The 9591-nt window shown below is 41.0% G+C and overlaps 1 protein-coding gene across 1 annotated transcript in view; it reads right to left on the minus strand.

Moving 5' to 3' along the window:
- Positions 1-1374: 1374 nt before the first annotated feature.
- Positions 1375-9591, minus strand: part of enc3 (ectodermal-neural cortex 3) — a 12825-nt gene continuing 4608 nt past the window's right edge. Inside the window, exon 3 of the mRNA XM_025054270.1 lies at positions 1375-2863. The gene's annotated coding sequence lies outside the window, so the exon portion shown is untranslated. The remainder of the gene's footprint in view (positions 2864-9591) is intronic.

Genomic DNA, 9591 nt, shown 5'->3' on the forward strand with positions numbered 1-9591 from the left:
TCTTACGTGTAATTACCAGAAAACTTTGAAGTTTTCCTCCCTTGACTGTTTGCATGATGTCACTGAAATGTTTGTTTTATGGTGCACAACTTTTAAATAACTGGTTACAAGTAACATGTAACATGCGACTCGTTGTCAGTCCCAGAGTTGTGTCACGCCATAGAAATGTTTTTACGTCTTTCTTTCCTGAAGCCAATTGCAGTTTATGGTCCGTGTATTTTGTTGCAACTCTTCCATTTGAACAAGTCGTTTTAATTCTTGGCATCCACATCATCTTGTCGTTTTAATTCTTGGCATCCACATCAGACACTGACGTGTGTCTGGACGAGATGAAGGTGTTAATTTATTTCTAATAGTGAGGTAGACGCCAACTCTTGTCCCACGGCTGTTGTTTGTAGGCCTGTACTAAGTCACTTGTCCTTGTCCAGTTTTACTGACTTGGCTTATTATAACATAGACTACGGGGAAGGTGATCTTTTTTTCTTGCGTCTGCGTTCACGTTACATTTTCTGGCCATACCAACAGGATAAAATGTCAGTGTTAACAGTGGGAAGTCCGTCTTAAATTCCAGCTAAAGGTTTGTCCATTCACAAAGAAGGGACAAAGACGGTGGCTGTGAGACAGGTTTACTTTACTCTGCTGGAGTTCAGCAGTTGTCAGTTCACCGTTTCCAAGGTCCCGGACGTTATTCTGACAGCAGCTGACGCATAAATAATCCGTCGCCGCGTCTCCGACAACCGCGTGAGAAAACTGCCATGGAAATAGTATTAATTTCACGACTGAAATCTAAACGCGAGGTTCCACCAAATCTCAGATTGTTGAGGCAACACAGGCAGAGACATAACAAATCTGCAGGCAGCAAACTCAGAGGCACCCACCCTCAATCACATCCCTGCTCTGCTTCCCCCCCCTGCCACTTTTCAACAGCATGCCAACCAGACAGCTTCCACCCCAACGCCCAGTCTGCCCCGGCTTCTCACGTACACCGACCTGCCGCCGGCCGGCTGATGTGGAGGAGCGTCACCTGACTGATGCCAAAGTAGAATTAGTGCATTCTTTAGGGTTTTGGAGCTTAAATGTGTTTTCACATTATTACCTGATGACCATCACGGCGCACATACCTCATCGGCCGACATCTGTGAGTGTAAAATGACAAGGGACTCGAGTCATACTAACCACAGGTCGTCGCGTTCCCTGGTAAGACAGAAAAAAAAAATCATAGCGGCTTGTTAATCCCATTTGGAAACTATTTGAGGAACGTAAAGAGTACCTGCGTGATTCTACCAGCGGTCTTTTAATGATACAGTTGGGAAATTCCTGTCATTCCTGTGGAAAAAAAAACAAAACAAAACAAAACACAAAAATAGTAGAATATTTTTCCAACCAGGTGACATTTATTGACAAGTTGTGAGCTGTAGTACATGTAGTAACAGTTGGTGTATGTGTGTGTCAGTAAGAGTTGACTATAGGAGTACATTTGATAAACTGGAAAGCTGCACACAAAACTGAAAAATAAGAATTAACTGCTACAAAAAAAACAGGCTGTGATTATTCACACGACCCAATCTGGGTTAAGAAATAAAATTAAAAAAATTACGAAATTAAGACCAGTAAAGATGTGTGCAAATCAGAGGCAAATATACAAACACAAAAGACTTCTGTGACAGGTATTTAAGTCTTATATCTACAAAGTTAACTACCTAGTTCTTCTTTGTTGAAATAAAAAAAACAAAACAAAAAAACATCACTAAAGTAAGCTAGTCTGCTTTTGGCAAATATTAAGGTAGAAACAGGTGATTATTTTTAACACAGCTTATTAAGAGTAATCACGCTGTTTCAGGAAGTATTCCGAAATAAAAGATATTGTGAAAAAAAAAAAAATCACACGTTAAAAAAAATTGAAACAAAAAGACAAAAACGTTACCTTTCCTTTGACAATTACAGGCAAAACTATACAATACCCTGAGACGAACAAAAACAACAACTGATAAGTCATAGTATGAAATCTTCAAACCGTTCGGTATCTTCTTCAGCCATAATGGGTCACATTCTCTCCTGCCACTTTAAGTGGAGCAGGAAAATACAAATTTAGCTTCACCAAAATTGAGGGAAGCCCAAGTCCAACGTCTAAAAATACAGACAGGAAAATCACCCCCCCTCCTCCCTCCTCCTCCTCGTCCCCCTAAACTTCCTGTTCTGCTTCTCCATCCACTTGGCAGAGCAAAGGTCTAATTCAGTCCATCTGCAATCCAAATAAATTACACCTGAGTAAAAGCCCAGTGTCAGGAGGAGAGAAGAACCACAACAGAAGGAGAGGACGGCCCGTGTCAGCCGGCTGTGAAACAACACGTCGGCGAGGAGACAGTGAGACGTCCTCTCGTATTCTGATGAGGTGGTAATCTGCTGCTGAGATGGTACACGCGTAATGACGGAGTGAGCGGGAAAGAGCGGCGTTAGAGGCCGCGCGGCCTCAGTAGCTTATTTCAACCGTGTGGTGGAAAGTCAATAATCCTCAGCAGATGCCTGGTGGAGAGACACACACACAGAGAGAGAGAGCGTGTGCTGTTAATTCTGTTTCCTATAACATGGCAACCATCACCAGCAGCTCAGGCTGGAGGCGACATGGGAAAGTTACACAAGGAGCGAGGAGTAAACAGATCAGGTGGAGAGAGAGAGAGAGGGAGAACAGGCGCTTCAAGTCTCTGGGCCGTTTCCAGGATATGGGCCTCAACTCCACAGCAGATGGAGCTGATGTGAGTCGAGGCTGGATGGAGCAGACACAAACTTCTTCTTCCTCCTCCTCCTCCTCCTCCCACTGCAGACAACGAGGAGAGGTGTCTACATACCAGACACTATGGTTGATCTGTGGAAGACAGACACAGAGAGATTAATGTTGAGGTCTTGTGAACTCAGAGCAGAGGCTACTGTTGTATGAGGAATGACCACATGACCACGAGAGCGAAGGCCCGGACATTCTCAGGGATCAGGGAGGAATGCAGGGACTGTGAAGCTACACGTCAGCTTATCAAATGTTTAAAAAAAAACAAAACATCAGGCTTAGCCACACAGTGTGAATATAAAATCCTCAGGATGGGTGTTATTTAACCCAAGTCCCTCAGGCATGTGGGATTAGGCTGCTGCCCAGGACATCTACGTTACTGTAGGTACGAAAAGTTCTGAGGCTGGTCAGAGAGTAAGACCCAACTCTCTGACATTAACACAAATTATGATTGACTATTATGCAAAAAAAAATACATATATACATATGTACATACATACTGTATGTACATATATACACACACATACTGTATATATTCATATATACACATGTGTATATATGTATATTGTATGTACATATATACACACACATACTGTATATATTCATATATACACATGTGTATATATGTATATATACACGCGTGTATATATACATGCGTATATATATACGCATGTGTATATATAAATATATACACATGTATATATACACATATATATACACACGTATATATACATAAACACACACGTATATATACATAAACACACATGTATATATACATAAACACACACGTATATATACATAAACACACATGTATATATACATAAACACACACGTATATATACATAAACACACACGTATATACACATATATGCATGTACATATACACATATATGCATGTACATATACACATAAATGCATGTACATATACACATATATGCATGCACATATACAAATACAGTATATGTATGTACATATATACACGTACATATATACATACATGTACACACATATACCATACAAATACAGTATATATATATACATGTACACACATATATACATATAGACATATATACTATATGTATACATATATACATATACACAGATGGGAGTTCTGTTAGGGTTAGTGCAGCAGAAGAAGAAACAGTTCCTGTTCAGTCCCAATCATTAGCCGGAGACAATAAAGTCTTTAACATCAACCACATAGATGTCCTTAAAATACTGCACGCTTAATCACAAGTTAAACACACACACACACAGCTGTGTCAATAGTACAGTGAGTCGACAGACACACACACACAGCTGTGTCAATAGTACTTTACCTACTTTTGCATCTGTTTGTGTACTCTCTCTCTCTCTCTCTCTCTCTCTCTTTGCCTCTAAAGCGCTACATTAATAAGCAATATAATCCATTTGTTCTCTTCTACCATGTAAGAAAATGTCAAGTTAAAAAAAGCTGAAGCCTTTTTCTCTCTACTTTAGTTACCGGTTGAAACTGAAAACCAAAACTGGAACCACATTAAATCCATCCATGATAACATTCCTCTTCCCTGAATCTCATCTCTGGAAACAGATCCTGCTCCGAGGGAGCGATGCAGCACTCTAATCCCCAAAATTATTTTTACATCATGAGGTTTTTACTTATGGTTCAAATTCCCGCATGTGTTAATCACTTTTCTTTTAACTACAAACACTGGGATGAGTTTTTGGAGTCTCTCATTTCCAGCGACCTCAGATACACGAGCGTCTAATTTTCCTCCCCCGCTGTTATGAAGGAATGCTGCGCTGCTTATTCGAAGCGGTTGGAGAGAAGCCTAAACACCATGTTTACACGTTTAACTTTGCATTGTGATGATAACTCAGCTCTGTCACAGGAGATGGTGTGTGTGTGTGTGTGTGTGTGTATACACTGGGGGGCTTGTTGTTGAAATAACCCAGTGAGTTTTGCATTTCCATGACTAGAATAGTCTGTAGATAAAAAGAATTGCTGCGCTCCTCGCTTCGTTTGTGTTGCTGGTTTGCACATGTGACCTGGGGCACAACAGTCAGACACGCTCACTGGAAAAACAACAACAACAACAACAACAACAACAACAACAGAGTGACAAAAATAGGGTTTCATCCAGTAGGAAACTGCACACCAAACCAACAAATAAAACAGTTTGGTGACATAAATATTAATCTGTTTTTACTTTAATTACTGTGGTTTGCATTACTAAAAAAATGTCCAACCTAATTGTCCTACTGTCGTTGGGTTCGATTCCCAGAGGAACAACATATCTGATGCCAACAACACAACAATTCCTCAATTTTGTTGTTACAATGACACTAAAGACTATTCTATTCTTTTCTACTGGTGTAAAAGCTCTGCACACTTTCTGTCCACCTTGAGATGAGAGGCAACATTTCCTGTCATTGACGACAGATTGCTGATCTGTTTTGTTACCTTAAATAGTCCAAGCGGAATAAAGACCGACAGTGATCACGACATCCATCAACATCATCGACAACAGCATGTGTTTTCTCCCATTGCTAAATGATAAGTGACCGTCTTTTCCATTATCACCCATCGTGGCTAATTGTGCGTAAAAATAGAGACGCGTTGGTCAATTGGTTGGCCTTTGTCCATCTTTTTCTTTTTTTTTTCAGGCACAAGTCTGGGTCTGGTCAGCGGCACTGACCACGGTCCCTGCTGAGTAAATGGAGGGGAGGTTGAAACACCCTTCAGTTAAGCAAACCAAACAGATGGACTGAGACCACGCAGGTTCACTCTGTCTTTGTCTGTTTTCACCAGGTCTCCTCCACAGGGAACTAAGGTCAGACTGAGTTTGAAAACGCAAGTCTGTGATCTTTGACCTTCTGCCATTTTTTTAAAATATCACTGACACACACTCACATATATATATATATATACATATATATACATATATACATATATAGACACATATATATACATATATACATATATAGACACATATATATACATATATATACATACATACATATATATACATATATATACATATATGTATATATGTGTGTATATATCACCTGATGACACCTGCACCGTGACATTTATCTACTCTTTGTGTGCCTGTGTCCCCCACTGTCCCCCCCCCCCTTAATCACCCACACAGGACCAAACCAAAAGCCAAGAGTTCTTTCTTCATTTGCCTCCAACGCGGCTCGTGCCGTGTTTACTAATGACCACCCTAGAATTCCAATGTATTGACCACCACTTCAGGCAAAACGGCTCAATTTGCATGAGGTGGCATTGTTTATAAGGGACGAACTGAAAAGTCTCCAGAGTGAGGAAGAGGGTCTTGGTACAGTTGTGGAACACAATGAAGCACATGCACATCGACGACTTCTTCCTAGAACTTCACTTTAGGCCCAGGAACAAAAGGGAGGCTCTGGGGCCAAATTCAGGCCACTTCAGCTCCACTTCAGGGATACTGTTATTCAGATTAATTACCAGGCGGACACACACACACACACAACGTCTCAACCCAGATGAGGCCCCTGTAACTGTACGACAGCTCATCTCTTCACCAGAGTCTAATCAAATTAGTGCGGGTGATTATTCAGCCGTTGTGAGTCTTTTTCGCTCTCTCTGCTTTTCGTTACTTGCCGCGCGTTGAAAAAGACTAATCAAAAGTCCATTAGCTTTATGCAAATTTAAGCAGACGCGCTCAAGGGGGCAGTAATGTCCCAAATTGATTACTCCAGGGAGAAGAAGTGTGTGCATGTGGACGTGACAACTTTAACTGTCTGTGTGTGTGTGTGTGTGTGTGTGTGTGTGGACTGGATGTTGTACACAGATGCTGCAATAAAAGCTTCATTCAGCCTGTGTTCCTGGTGGCCCTCACAGCAAGGCATTAATAAAACATTAGTATTGAGTAACGGGGGGGAGGGGGGAGTTGGGGGGGGGCTCCGTACTCCTCCTCCCTGATCCCACTCTGACCTTTCCCTTTTACAGCAGCTGTCTGGGGACATAGAGGGACCGCCACTGAGCACCACTGTGACCCCTGACCCCTCCAGGTGTACCCTATCACACAGAGCCGTGCCCATCCCATAAGTACTTCTGTTAAAGCTATTAAAATTCAACTGATGATTGTGGGGGTTTTTTTTCTACAAAGAATGGAAGGTTGATGAAGAGGGAGGGTCAGAGAAGCAGGTGGCTGGAATTTAAAAAAAAAAAAGCCTTAATATTTTCAGAGCATTAACTCAGTATAAATGTTTAAGAAATGCTAGTAAAATTAAGTACTTTTTAAGAGTCAAAACTACAACTAAAATCCAAATGATGTAAAAAAGCATTAACTTTTGGTTTATTACTTGCCATCCTGTCATTAAAGGTTTTTTTCCTGAATCACTGGTCAGTTTCTAATGTCAACTAACTGTATGGATATTGTTAAATAATCAACTACATAACAGTAGCTGAAATTCTGACAATAATGGCAGTAACAGAATATTGTCAATAAATACTGTAATAATGCTGCTAATACTGTAAATACTAATGGTAAATGAAGTTTATGAATAAATGATTTTTTTTTCAATGTTTCATGAATTGTACGATGTTATTTACTCCTCCTGTCCAGTAAATACACGGCGTGGTGATGAGACATTAACAAATAGTTTTCCATCAACAGCGGGTTCCGCTTTTGGCCCCGAGGTCTGGGTTTAGTCACATCTGCTGGTAATCCACCAAGCTACAAGCTATGGTAAGTGGTGACAAAGAGAACAGGAAGGCCGGTAATGTGACTACAGGCCACGCAAAATACCAGTACAACTGGACCAGGAGTCTGGACCGGGAGAAACACCATTAACAAATATTTACTAATGGGAACGCAGGCCACACCTTCATTCCTCCCAAATTAGAGTAAGGATGAGTGGCCTTTTAAAGGACGGGCAATGTCAGCAATGTGAACGTCAATGTGTGCGAGTGAAAGAGTGGGTGAGGAATTGTCAGAGAGGGAAAAAAGAAAACAGACATCTGCATAGAACACACACAAAAAAGTGGTTTTACAAATGAGTAAAAACAAAAGCTACTAGTGAATACTTTAGCAGTTGACTGGTGGTTTTCAGAGTCACAATACACAAAAGAAAGACACGCACGCATACACACACACACACTCATTTCTCCTCCCTGATCCCAGCTGTAAGTTGACAGCCTCTGGAGCAGAGTATTTTTAGGCAGGCGTTCGTCTCGGCTGCCAAACAGAGCAAAATATAGCCGTGCTTCTCCTGCTCTTACTCTTCTCGCCTGGTCGTCATCTCATCCTCACCCCCCTCCGTGTTTGTCTACAGACTGTATCTGTGTTGACGACCGTCGACGCAGACCCTCCGCATCAGCAGGCTACAAATGCGGGCTGCTGTAATTAAACACGCTGTGGTCCGCAGCAGGACGGTCGCCACGGTTACTGTGTCAATGGTTTCATGAGGATGTGGCGCTTTGATCTTTCATAACCAGCCTGTGTGTCTCCACCAGGCCAGAAGAACCTTGACTGGCATGGCCTCCTCAGCTGCATCTGAGCCAGCTATATACACTAGACACAAGTCACAAACACACACACACAAATGCACGACTCCTGCTTTTAATTTGTTGTCTCAAAGATTTAACTTTAAAAAGTTCCTTTTAGGCGACATGCAGATCAGTCTCAGATGTGAAGAAAACATTTTTTTGGTCTTTTTAGACCTAACCTAAAACTGTTCACATGGCACAGATGGAGACAGGAAACGCTCATTAAAACAGCCTGGCAAAGATTAAAGGGGAACAAATGCAACGCTGCCAAGAGAAGAAGCTTCAGCTGTCACATGTGCACAGACTTTGAGATGGTTTTAAACATGGAACTGGAGAATAAAATACAACAGTTATACCACATGATAACCACGGACCTCTCTTACTATGAATGCAAACATTCCTTTTAACTGTAATCACGGGTTAGAATATAAACATGCTGATAGACATCAGGCCGGTTGTGATCACTTTGCAATATGGCCTCTTAAACATTCACCACAAAACCATTAATAAAACACGCAGCAGCAGCAAAGTGAGAGCTCAGTAAAATGATATATTCACAACTGTCCACAACTGCATTGGTTTAATAATAAAACAATCAAATCAGACCTAGCAACCAGGCACATCTTTGTGAACGTTAAATTGGAAAAACAAACCTAGCAACCAGGCGTTACGTCTTTGTGAACGTTAAATTGGAAAAACAAACTTCCAACAACATTCCTTCTTTTCTTCTCCAGCAAAAAAACCCTGATAAAACCCTCAGGAAAACTACATTTTAGTTAAGTTGAAACTGTAAAAACAGCAAAACTACATCTTAGTTAAGTTGAAACTGTAAAAACAGCCAACTGTCATGTCTCCAGGCAAGTGAAGGTGAGAAAACTTTCACTCATACGGTATGTAACACTTCTGTCAATCATATTTTCGTATCCCTTCGGGCAGATGGTATTTTCATTTTTCAGATACAACTTCTAAAGTTGTTAGTCTGGGGGGGTAAGTAAGATAAACACTGGATTAAATGTTGTTAAAAGCACTGCGTTTAAACTTTTCTTTTTCAATCCTAATAGTTTTTTATTAAAAGCCTTTTTACTGCATTATCTCTCATTACCACCGCACACTTTAATCATGATAAAACTTGGACACTAATGATGGAAAAAAAAGACAGCTCAGCTACAAACATCTGCTTGAACACCACAAGAGATGACAAGGAGTGAACTGACTCATACTGGTTTACACCTCTAGGCCATCCTTTCCCTTCTACCTCTGCCTTCAGAGCTTTACAAGCACAGACCTGACCCCC

The sequence above is a fragment of the Cynoglossus semilaevis genome, chromosome 2, assembly GCF_000523025.1.
Source record: "Cynoglossus semilaevis isolate Cse_v1.0 chromosome 2, Cse_v1.0, whole genome shotgun sequence".
NCBI lineage: Eukaryota > Metazoa > Chordata > Actinopteri > Pleuronectiformes > Cynoglossidae > Cynoglossus > Cynoglossus semilaevis.